An 11,741-nucleotide genomic window follows, 5' to 3' on the forward strand; every position below is an offset into this window, starting at 1 on the left:
GGTGATAGCGGAGAGCGGAGACGAAGCAGTTAGCAGTGGAGAGAGCACGCGGACAGCAAAGACGAAGCGGTTAGCAGTAGAGAGCACGGTGATAGCAGAGAGCGGGGAGCAGAGGCGGAGCAGTTAGCAGTGGAGAGAGCACAGTAATATCGGAGAGCAGAGACGAAGCAGTTAGCAGTGGAGAGAGCATAGTGATAGCGGAGAGCGGGGAGCAGAGGCGAAGCAGCCAGCAGTGGGGGAAGCACAGAGACATCGGAGCTGACGGAGAAGTGGAGATTGGAGAGACAAAGGTGGCGAGCGAGTCGAGTGAAGCACGGCGAGCGAGCTGTGGCAACAAGGGAACTATGGAGCATTGAGGACATGTGGAGAACTGTAAATAAAGTGGTGTTGGAAGAAAGACAAAAGTTGTCCGAGTGAAATCAACCACAACAAATGTATACATTTCAATTATCACCTCCCATGTCAATCCACTGCTGTATGTTGAACTTTTTCCGCACTACGTGACAACCCTTACTAATTGGCTGTGGCGGGTTTAACGACAAATTTGTATTTACGCGATCTAACCTAAAAAAATATACAACCTCTTAATTATATTGGTCGCGAAAGCCTACGTGTTAGACTATATTTACTGTAAACCGACATTGTAAACCATCGGATTTATGAATCCTGAAATCTTTGATGTCGCTTAATTACAATTTATTTCTGGGGCTTACAATGAAGAAAAGCTGGCTGGACTTCAGATTGTCGTTAAAATGTTGGTACGTGAGCGAGCAAAGTTTGGGAACTCAGGAATTTTGCTCTTTGGCTACGGCAGGAATCACGAGCCTTTAGTGAAGGTTAAATTATTTTCCCCAGGTTAAATAAGCACTTGGCGAGGCAGAGAGTGCAGGGGAAACCGGTGGAATTGGGATAAATGCCAACGAAGAAAATCATTGACGCTGCACCTGCTCTGCCGTGTTAACAAAATAGCACGTGTGCGGTTGACTGCAGTCGACCTCAAACACAAAGATCCCCCGTGTCGCCTTAAACAGACTGCTGGGGCAAGTGCTGTTCGCGAGCACCTATGAAGGCTGGCACGGTGGCACGCACCACGCCCGGCCGCCTTTGGCAGGTGCTCACTTGAGGCCGAGTCGGATCTCGGCCGCTGGTGTTAGCCGTGAGCGAGAATGTGACTAGGGATCTCTCCCAACCTCGTGGGGCGGCCCCCTGACCGCTACACGACCGCCTGCCCCCGCGTCGTCAAGGTCTGTCACAGGTCTGGCGTGGCAAGGACACCTTTGAGCGAGTGGAAATCGAGGCAGTAATTCGCCGGGTGGCGGAGGGAGGGAGCCGGGGAAGGAGGAGAGACCCCCATCGCATCCCTCGTCCTGGCGCAGGCGAGCTGTTGGGTTTAACATCGTGAGTTTTGACACGTAACAATCCACATGAACGCGTAAATGTGGCCTACAGCAGGTAACTGCAGTAGGTTGATGCTGCCGTGGTCTGATGGCTGTTAGCAAGCTGGGCTCACAATACGGAGATCGCCAGTTCGATCGGACCTCCCGGCGTGGCAGCTGACACAATGGGCACGTCTGCTTAAATCTCCCCCCCCCCCCTCCCCCGGCTCTGTCCACCCACCAGCAGGTGAATGTTGTCACCACGGTCCATCGGCAGTGTACATGTGGTGGTGGGTGGGTCACAGCGTGGGGTGCTCCCCCTGATGCCTGGCCACTGGTCTTAGGTATTTCACCCACATTTGTTTACTTGATTGTAATAAGTGAGACGTGGGGCTGCGCCTTCACCTGGGGGTGTGGGGGGCTCATTCCCCTCCAGCCAATTGCCCCCCCCAACCGACACTCAGCATCCCAACGCACGACTACGAGCCGATTGAGAAGTTATCTGCTGCTCCTGAGGCTCCTCACCACTCCTGGAAGCCACTTGCATCGTGAATGTCATGCCGCGTCACTGTGAACGTCACTCATAATTCCCTCCTCACATGTCGACCAGACGGACTGTGTCGTCACAGTCAACCACTACACTGCAGGTCACAACACGCTCACTCACTCATCCATGCACTCACTCACCCACTCACTCACTCACCCACCCACTCACCCACCCACTCATCCACTCACTCATCCACTTAGACAGCCACCCACCACACTGCAGGTCACCACCACACTTCTCTTTCCACTTCTTCCCTCTTTGTAATCCTCCTCCCATCGTCGTCTCTCTCCCTGCAAGCTCTCACCGTCACCTTGCTTAATAAAAAAAACGTGTCACCACCTATTTATTATACACATATATGAATAACAAACTGATATATTTATCAGTTTAACTGATATATTTATCAGTTTAACACGTAGGCTTTCGCGTGTTGGGCCTTTGGGCCTGTGCTCAGCAAGTGTTTAAAAATAATTCCAAAAAGTCACTTGCAAGAGTCAATAAGCCGAAGTGAAACTCTCCTCGTCTGATCACGCGAGCAGTGGCTGAGTGAGGGTTCAAGAATTGCAATCACCACCAGTGGACTGCTGCTGCTGCTGCTTCAGCTAAGTGTTTGTTATCAAGTTCCCATCATCATCGTCATCAGCAGTGATTCATTTCCACACGGCATCATTGTTCGCCCTCTTTGGGAGCAACGCAGTTCGCCTCCTATCGCCTTCACAGACTGTTGGAGCAAGTGCAGTTAGCGAGCACCTATTGTGGGCTGGCACGGCACACCAAGGTGGGTGGCCAGCACCACACCGGGCCGCCTTTCTCTCCCTAGTGACGATGTGTACTCATCGCACCCGGTATTCAGTCGAGGCTGAGTCGACCCAGGGGAGGTCCAGGACCGGTTCAAAGATTCGTTACCGTGATTGCTCACGAGCTCAGATCGCCGGGTTCGTAGCGCCGTGCGCTAACCACTGCGCCACCGCTCCACACCCCACACCACCGATCAGCACGGTTGGCTACGTACGGTGCGAAAGAAGTTCGACACATACGAACACTCCCCCATCTGCATGACAGCCAGCCATAGCAAGCGGCGAACGCGTCCACGAAGCCACGGGCAGCGACACGGCCCAGGGGCCAGCGCCACTAATGGCAGAGGTTCACAATGGTAGGGTCGCCTTCATCATTACCGCGAGTGTCATCACCAACATGCACTACTTGGCCATCGCGTGCTGGCATCAGAGGTCCACATTTGCCAAATGCGCAAGTGACTCAATTTGGGATTATACTCCACAATGATCGTCCCCTCTACTTGTCAGACTGATGCCCCAGGTCACTCCTGCAAATGCGACTCATCCTGACCTTTTGAGTACACTAAACACAACTCTTGTTGAACCATTGACCGAGTCGTCCTGAATGGCCCCGACCCCAAAAGGTAAGCAGGGTTCATCCTCAAATTGGCGACCACCAGTTCGTTGTCGGCATGGTGTTGTGCGGTGACCAGGGCATGGCAGTCCAGCTGTCTCGTTGTAATTCACCAATATCCATTTACGAATCTCTTACAGCAGGTTGAGCCTCGTTTGTTCGCACTTGGATGAGAGACTGCCTGGGAATGGCAGGTGTTCTATAGGCTGGGCTGCGAGGTGGCCAGGAGATGGTAGTACGGTACAGCAATGGGTTCTTGCATCGATCTTTGCAGAGCTTTGAGCGTTACCCTCTGGTACGCATGAAGTCAAACACTCATTACCCGAATTGGCCAAACATCTCAATGCCAAGACCATGAACACAACAGAAAACATCTCGAGAATCAACAAAGCTTTCCCGAGTAAATCATTGTCATTTTGTTTTAGATTTCAAAAACATTGTTGGAAGAAACAGGTACATATTTACATGTCACGTCTGTCATTTCCACTGCCTTATAATGAAATAGTTACCTCGCGATTTGGGCAATGGCCCTTCTTTAGACTATTAGAGGGCAACTGAAATCCCACCTTAGACTGTGAGATGCATTAACATCTCATATAACGTTGACACAAACAGTTTTGATTTATGTGTGCCCAGTCCGTCCGTGAACGCGTAATAGTGAGTGCGTAGCATTGAGACCACGTGGTTTTCCGGTCATTCCCCCCCACCCGATCCATGGCAATCCTTGAGTTGTTTTCAGTGAAAACAAAAACTCTTAAACTGCTGCGAGGTTTAAATGGGCCCAGCAGGAAGTAAAACAAGACAATGCCAGCTCATTTGCGGGTATGCATGCCTTCGAAATTCGCCGACTCGTTTCAGAGAAACGCTGTTGTGTTCACGTCTCCAGGGTCAAAGGGAGTTGTAGGTAGTGCAGCGGTCAGCGCGCTGCGCTCCAAATGTAGAACACCACGGGTTCGATTCCCACTTATGGATACCAACACCAGTGATGATTATCTGAACCGGTCCTGGGCTTCCCCTGGTTCGACTGTCTCAAATGAGTACTTGGTGCGGTGTATATACATCGCTACTTGGGAGACAAAGGCGACCGGGCGTGGTATTGGCCACCCATCCACCCCCTCGTGTGCCACAGTGCCGGCCTTCATAGGTGCTGCTACTCGCTAACAGCACTTGCCTCAACAGACTATTAAGGCTACACGGGGCGGGGAAGCTTTATCTTTGTAAATAATAGTGGGGGGGGGGGGGTCCTCTGGACAGCTCCGTGGCGTTGCAAGTTACTCGACAGAGAACATTTAAAGTTTGATGTTTGTTTCGTTTAACCAGGTGAGAACTGAAGAGGCGAGGACAATCTCATTCGCAGGACTGACCTGGGTCACCAACATCGACAAAAGCAACGGCATTGTGCATTGGGTAGAACCAACAAGAAATCCAAACAATTGCAACCGCGTCGAGACCAGGACAAGACCAACCGCATTACAGAATCAAATTGAAAACTTCACGAAAAAATGTCAATATTATATTAAATGCATTTCCAGTGACAAACAAAAAAGTCGTCTCGAACAAATTCCTTTAACCAAAATCTGACAATGTTTCCACACAGTCCACCCTCTCCTGCAATGCACATGTCGCAGTAACGCAACATGCCTCCCAAAGTGCCAGCAAACAAAAAGATTCGACACAACACCGTAGGCTTAAGTAACACAGCACACGTGCACCGTATACACAAGATGTACGTAGACCGTATACGCAAGATGTGTGTGAACACCCCGCACCTGCGATTTGCACGGTTGGCTATGTACGGCGCGAAAGAAGGTCAACATACATGCATATAAACTTCGTGTCGACCAGGACCACACAGTCTGAGCTTCCGTCGCCCATAAACCACCTGAACGGCAATGCTTTGTTAATAATTAACCCTCTCCCCCACTGCCCTGGAGATGAATCCGTAGCTTTGCCACAAGAGGCTTTTGACAAGCAGCGAGTTGAAGGGAATTCTGTCGTCCGTTCTTCTGTGCTGCTGCTGCTGCTACTGTTTGTTGCTGGTGGCACAGCCTTGTTCGAGCGGACAGCATCGATCTGCTTCACGACTGCGCTCGAAGGTGAACGAGGGCGGGGGGGGGGGTGGCTGAGACTTCGCACGGACAGCGCCCGGCTGGAGGGGAGCGCAGTGGCGCGACTCTTGAAGTGGAATGGGAGCAGAGGCTCGCGCACGCGGCCCCAGGTGCAGTGACCACGGGCAGCAGCAGCAGCATCGTCGGGTCTATGAGCTGTAACAAATTGGGGGGGGGGGGGCGGGAGGCCACAATTCGACAACAAAATCAGGTCTTCGTCGACAAGTGTCGTATCGTCGAGTCTGCATCGACTTTCTTTTGTTAAAGCCGTCTCGTTCATGGAGTTTTGACCGTTCCATAAGCCTCAGCGTGACACTGCCGTGCCATTTGCGTATTTCGCACTTGAACACCACAATCACTGGGAGCGTGCCCAGGCAGCCGTGCTAATCGGAGGTTGCGCAGCGGCAGGAGGGGGGGGGGTAAGGACAAGAAAACGTCAAGACGTTGCTCAACGTCGTGAGCGCCACGACGGACACCGATCGATGACTCGACGCGTCGTCGGTCCATCGCCTCGTGGCCTCCGTCGCCTGTCGCCCCTCGCGGCCTCCGTCGTCGGTGCTCGGCTCGACCCCGGTCCCGAGCGATGGCGCGTGCCGTGCGCACGCGGTGGCGCATCTCGCTCGGAGTCGCCGCGCTCTTCTCGCTCTGCGCCGCCGCCTGCTTGGCCGCGGGCGTCAAGGGCCACCTGCTGGGGGCCCTCGTCGACCCCGGATTCCGCCTCCACGTCACGGCGGGCGGCTTCTACTCGGGCGGGCTGGCCTCGCTCGCCGGCCCCACGCTCCTCTGCTGCCTGGGCACCAACGCCTGCCGCCGGCCCCGCCGTGGCCGTCGCGGGAGGGAGGCGCCGGACCCCCGGGGAGGCGGTCGGGACGCGCGGGGCCACCCGGCGGGAAGCGGTGCGTTCCTGCTGGGCGTCACGATGGTGACGATGGCCGTGCTGGCGGCATTCGTCGGCACCGTGCTGGACGGGGAGGCGTTCAGCAAGGCCCTGGGCAAGTGGCGCGGTGGCGGTGGGGAGGGAGCGGTGGGGAGGGAGTCGGTTTCGCGACGCGCCGAGCGCAGCCGTGAGGCTCGGTGGCTACGAGACGCGCGGCGTCGATCCAGAGAGGTCGTGGCGAGTGACTTTCGTCCGTTCGTAGTATATACACGGGGCCATGATGAGTTACGACAATTAGTTGCCCACGGTAATAATAATAATTTCCTTTGTTTATGCAGGAAATCCACAGGTCACAATACTTTTTTGGGAGGGCTCTCAATTGGGACGTTTGGCCACGAAATAGGTGCGTGACATATCGCAGGAAACCAGAGACCTTAGAGAAAGCCTACGCATCGGGGGCGGAGAGGTTGCACTCAAAGCTGCACCGATGGATTCACGATGTATTTGCCTTGCTGCCATCATCTGGCCAACTTGCAGCCCCAGCCTGCAACACCCCTCTTAGTCCCAGGCATTATACCATCCAAGTACGTGCCATCCTGTGCCAAAGTAGCTTAACCCTGCTTAGTTTAGGAGCTCTGACGATATCGGGCACGTTCAGAGTGATCTGGCAAAATAATTCGGCTAGTTCACGTGCAGGCGAAAGATCAAGATAAATTATTAAAATTAATCTTAGCACGTTCTGCGTTATCCCGCGGCACGCGATTGTAATAAGGGGAGTCTTTCAAAGCTTAGTAACTGTCATTTTGGTTAATAATTTGACCAAAGTGACCCCAGTTGTAGTGCATGCTCGTCAATGTGTGATTTATAAACTGACGACATTGCTCAGAGTCAAGTCCAAAAACGCATTTTCAAGTTTTAGTGTGAGAACATTTCTCGTTTCAATCTATTTTTTTCACGTGAAATTGGAGGCCTCCACAACATTGTGGCTCTCACTCAAGTTGGCTCATTTCTCTTGGGTGCATTCTCATCTTTAAAGTCGAATAAACGTGTTAATTTTACATAGGTAAGTAAATAAATACGTTTGTTGACTTCGTAACTTTTCGATGTTGCTGTCGCAATATTCAATACAGCGATACCCCGATTTACCTCTCACCCTTTTACGCCGTTTCGCAAACACATCGTCGCTTTGCCATTAACGCCGATTCGCGTCGCCGACACACCATCGTCGCCTCTCAGCCTTCGCCTCCACATACCGCAGGCGGGCGGCAACCCGCGGTCCCGGAGCCGCGTGCGGGCTCTGTAAAGGACTAAAGGACTGCTGCTTCGTGACCGTTATTTGTCAAGGAACCCACCGTCTCGAATTTACGCGCGATCGGCGGCTCTTGATTTTTCTGAACTTTTTTTTTAAACCGAATTCAACAAAAAAATGTCTATATTCTTAGCTCTTTCGGTAAAGTCACGTTGAAGGGAAACAATAAATTAATAAAATATATATAAAACAATAAAAATTCTCACGACGTTTCGACCATAACACAAACGGTCGTCATCAGGTGTGTCGGTTAGCATTAATTTATTTAATTTTAAACGGTGTATTTATTTATAACAAAAAACGTCAGCGCCACGCGCAGCGATTTGGCAGTTTATTTAGAAAGACTAGTCCATCTATGTTCTGAAAAGAGGAGGGGGGAGACGAAAAATTAATGTATGCTGTCTGAAAGCCACCGTAAGCGTGAACAATCAATTAAGACCTGAAATGGTTTATCAAATCTTTCCAATGATTGCTAAGCCAGAATCCATCTTCTCGGGTGAAATTGTCTCTGTGCTTGTATATGTGGATAGCCTCATGAACGAATCCCTCATGGTAGCCAGATGGCTTACAAATAACCTCTGTCTTGGAAAAGTCAATGTCATGTGAACCTACTTAATTATAACAATGATCTGCCACGGCCGAGGTGTTGGTCCTACCGTGTTTAAGGTCTGCTTTGTGTTCACGAATGCGGTCCGAGACATGGCGTTTGGTTTCTCCAATGTAACTACTACCACAGAGGCAACTTAGTTTGTAGACACCAGGGTACTGTATGTCCGGAATCTGTCTGTAAAATATGTGATTCCGGATATACAGTACCCTGGCGTCTACAAACTAAGTTGCTTCTGTGGTAGTAGTTACATTGGAGAAACCAAACGACATGTCTCGGACCGCATTCGTGAACACAAAGCAGACCGTGAACACAAAGCAGACCTTAAACACGGTAGGACCAACACCTCGACCGTGGCAGATCATTGTTATAATTAAGTAGGTTCACATGACATTGACTTTTCCAAGACAGAGGTTCTTTGTAAGCCATCTGGCTACCATGAGAGATTCGTTCATGAGGCTATTCACATATACAAGCACAGAGACAATTTCAACCGAGAAGATGGATTCTGGCTTAGCAATCATTGGAAAGATTTGATAAACCATTCCAGGTCTTAATTGATTGTTCACGCTTACAGTGGCTTTCAGACAGCATACATTAATTTTTCGTCTCCCCCATCCTCTTTTCAGAACATAGATGGACTAGTCCTTCTAAATAAATTGCCAAATCGCTGCGCGTGGCGCTGACGTTTTTTATAAATAAATACACCGTTTAAAATTAAATAAATTAATGCAAACCGACACACCTGATGACGACCGTTTGTGTTATGGTCGAAACGTCGTGATAATTTTTATTGTTATATATATTTTATTATTTTATTGTTTCCCTTCAACGTGACTTTACCGAAAGAGCTAAGCATATGAATTACTGCAGTCACGAAAGCTTTAAAAAAAAAAGTCTCTTCTTCTTACTTTGGTTGCCGACCGGACCTACCCTGCAGAGCGCTTCGCTTTACGCCGTATCGATATTCGTCGTCGCACCCATCGGGAACGCATACACCGCCCCACCCACCGACGTAAACCGGGGGGTATTAGTGCACATGCTTAGGCCCTTGCCTCCCATTAATGATCCCTAGGCCACCTAGTAACCGTGCCTTGACGGGACCCCTGCGCGCAGGCAAGTACGAGGAGGAGTGCACGCGCGGCGGCGGTGGCGGCGGCAACGGCTGGCGACGGGGCTGCGGCGCGCTCCACCGCTACACCACGGTGCTCGTCATCTCGGCCTCGCTCAACGGCATCGAGTGCCTCCTGGGCTTCGCGCTGCTCATCGCCACGCGCGAGTACAAGCTCGCCGAGGCCCGGCGAGACCGCGACGACGGCTACGACGTCGGCGGCGGCGACGACGCCGGCGGGAACGCCGCCGGGAACGCCGCCGCGGATACGGAGAGCGGTGGCGGAAGTTCGATTCTCGCGGCCTTCCCGCCCTTCGGGTTCTACGCGAACCCCGCGGCGCTCGGTGGCAACGGTCGCACGGGGCCGGACCGCGACGTGGCGCTGCCCGGGTACGCCGAGTCGTGTCGCCACGACTACGACGGCGCCAGCGCTCCTCCTCCCGCCTACAGCGACATCTTTCCGGGGAAGTGAGCTCAACGGTGGCGGCACTGCAGCCGCCGCTGCTGCTGGGACACGGCGAACAGGGAGAAGCCACCGACCGTTGGATGCGGGGCGCGAGGAAAACTACCGCGTAGCCGCATCCTCAGCCCAAACAGCACCGGGCAGCATCAAGCGGAGGTGTCGAGTGCCGTTAGCCAATGAGCACGGAGGATGGTTCCTTCCGCCTCATTGCGCCGCTCGCGTTCAGTCACGAGGTCGGCCACCGAGCAGCGGGCGGCCGCCTCCGCGTTCCCCCTCGCCGCTCGCTGCAGTTCCCGATGTCTTCCGTTTGAATAGCAGTTCGGTAATACAGATGCATTGAAGCCAATGGGCCAAACCATACCGACCAAATGGCGATGTGCGTGTAACAAGAGCGCTTTGTCAATCCACTACCGGATGAGGGTCTCCCCACGTCAGGCAGCATAGATGTGAGCAAAGTACACGACAAAAACAACTCTTCGTGCCCTCTGCTGACGCCCGCCTTGTTTCACGGTTGCCGAGCAGAGATCCAAAACGCTAAACGGCACTCGCGTGGACAGGTTCGGACGATGACGTGGAGGATTATCTTCTGACCAAATTGGATGCGGAGGGCTCAAAGCTCCACACAGACAAGTTAATTACCCCAACCTTCCCAACTCGCTTTGCTGTTCTTCCATCTCCCGGCCAGTTCAAAAGGCCCAACGTGCTTTGGAGTTTCACAAATCGCGCGTGTGATCCACCAACCCTCCCCCTCCAAAGCACTGAACGACGAAGACAGCGATGATGCTGTTCATTTTACCGCGCCTCCGATTAGCACCGTTGCCCATGTATGGTGCAAAAGAAGCTCAACATAGAGTACAATATATGTACATACGTACCGTAAAAATAGGCGCCGTCTGATTCGCAGCGGACGCTAAAGACCCTTTCTGATATCATTCGCAAACAGTAAGCCACACTGCGTGCCGTCCTCACGGTCCAAATTATTACGAAAGAATGACCCGCAAATTACTCAAAACGCACGGAGCAACCGCCGTCCCGCATCTACGACAACTTGGCGGGACCCTCTTGAAAAGGGTCGTGAGACTCGGTGATGCTCTCCTGGGTAAGCAAGCGTCAACGCCACCTGCAAGGGAGAGCAGCACCGTGGAGGGCAGGTGGTGACTTTTTTAGCAGTTGCAGGGTGTGGGCAGGAGGAAGTGATGGCCGAGGTGTTGAGGCAACAATGGCACCGACCACGATGGCCCCCTTCGACTCGAGTCACCCCTCAGGAGCTGCGTCAAATAGACTCACGGTCATAGACTCACAGTCGAGCAAATCTGAGATCGAAAACAGCCGGATGAACCGAACGTCTTGGATGCGATTTTATATTTTGATCGCAGTGTTATCATTTTGTTTTTTTCATTGGAGCTGTGCGATTGGGTAGAGACAAACAGTAATTATTCCCATTATGTACCTGGGAAAACCTCACCGAGCCTGAAGGGGTTTTATTGAGGATCCTGCATTGGGATATTTGGCCATTTCCTTTTTCTGTAGCTTTTCGGATACAATTGGAGCGCTCCTTACGAGGGGAATAACAAAGCTCCACACAGATATATGTGAAGTGTCTGCTGGACCACCATCTCATGGCCAAGTCAGCCCAAGCAGACAAAACGGCCTAAATCTACCACACCTGTAGATCAGAGCCGACAACAAAGATGAAACGCTCAAACTCGCTCAGTTTTCATTGTGCACAGATTTGATTATCTAAGACTTTAAACGTCTGTCCTAAACGCTCACGTTAACAGTTCCATAAATATTACCTTGATTCACACCGCACACACACAAAATAACATTGCAATCTTGATTTTGTGCTGTACAAAATATACTTTATTAAAAGACATTATACTTGCACACTTTCCGATTAAATTCTGAGTGGGCGTGCGGCTTTAAGAGCACC

The 11,741-nt window shown here is 51.9% G+C and overlaps 1 protein-coding gene across 1 annotated transcript in view; it reads right to left on the bottom strand.

The window, feature by feature from the left end:
- CFP (complement factor properdin) overlaps window positions 1-5,747 on the bottom strand; it is a 29,338-nt gene extending 23,591 nt beyond the window's left edge. Inside the window, exon 1 of the mRNA XM_076072050.1 lies at window positions 5,153-5,747. The gene's annotated coding sequence lies outside the window, so the exon portion shown is untranslated. The remainder of the gene's footprint in view (window positions 1-5,152) is intronic.
- Between the last annotated feature and the right edge of the window lie 5,994 nt (window positions 5,748-11,741).

Source organism: Petromyzon marinus, chromosome 36 (genome assembly GCF_048934315.1).
Source record: "Petromyzon marinus isolate PM22_M1 ecotype Great Lakes invasive population chromosome 36, UKy_Petmar_22M1.pri1.0, whole genome shotgun sequence".
NCBI lineage: Eukaryota > Metazoa > Chordata > Hyperoartia > Petromyzontiformes > Petromyzontidae > Petromyzon > Petromyzon marinus.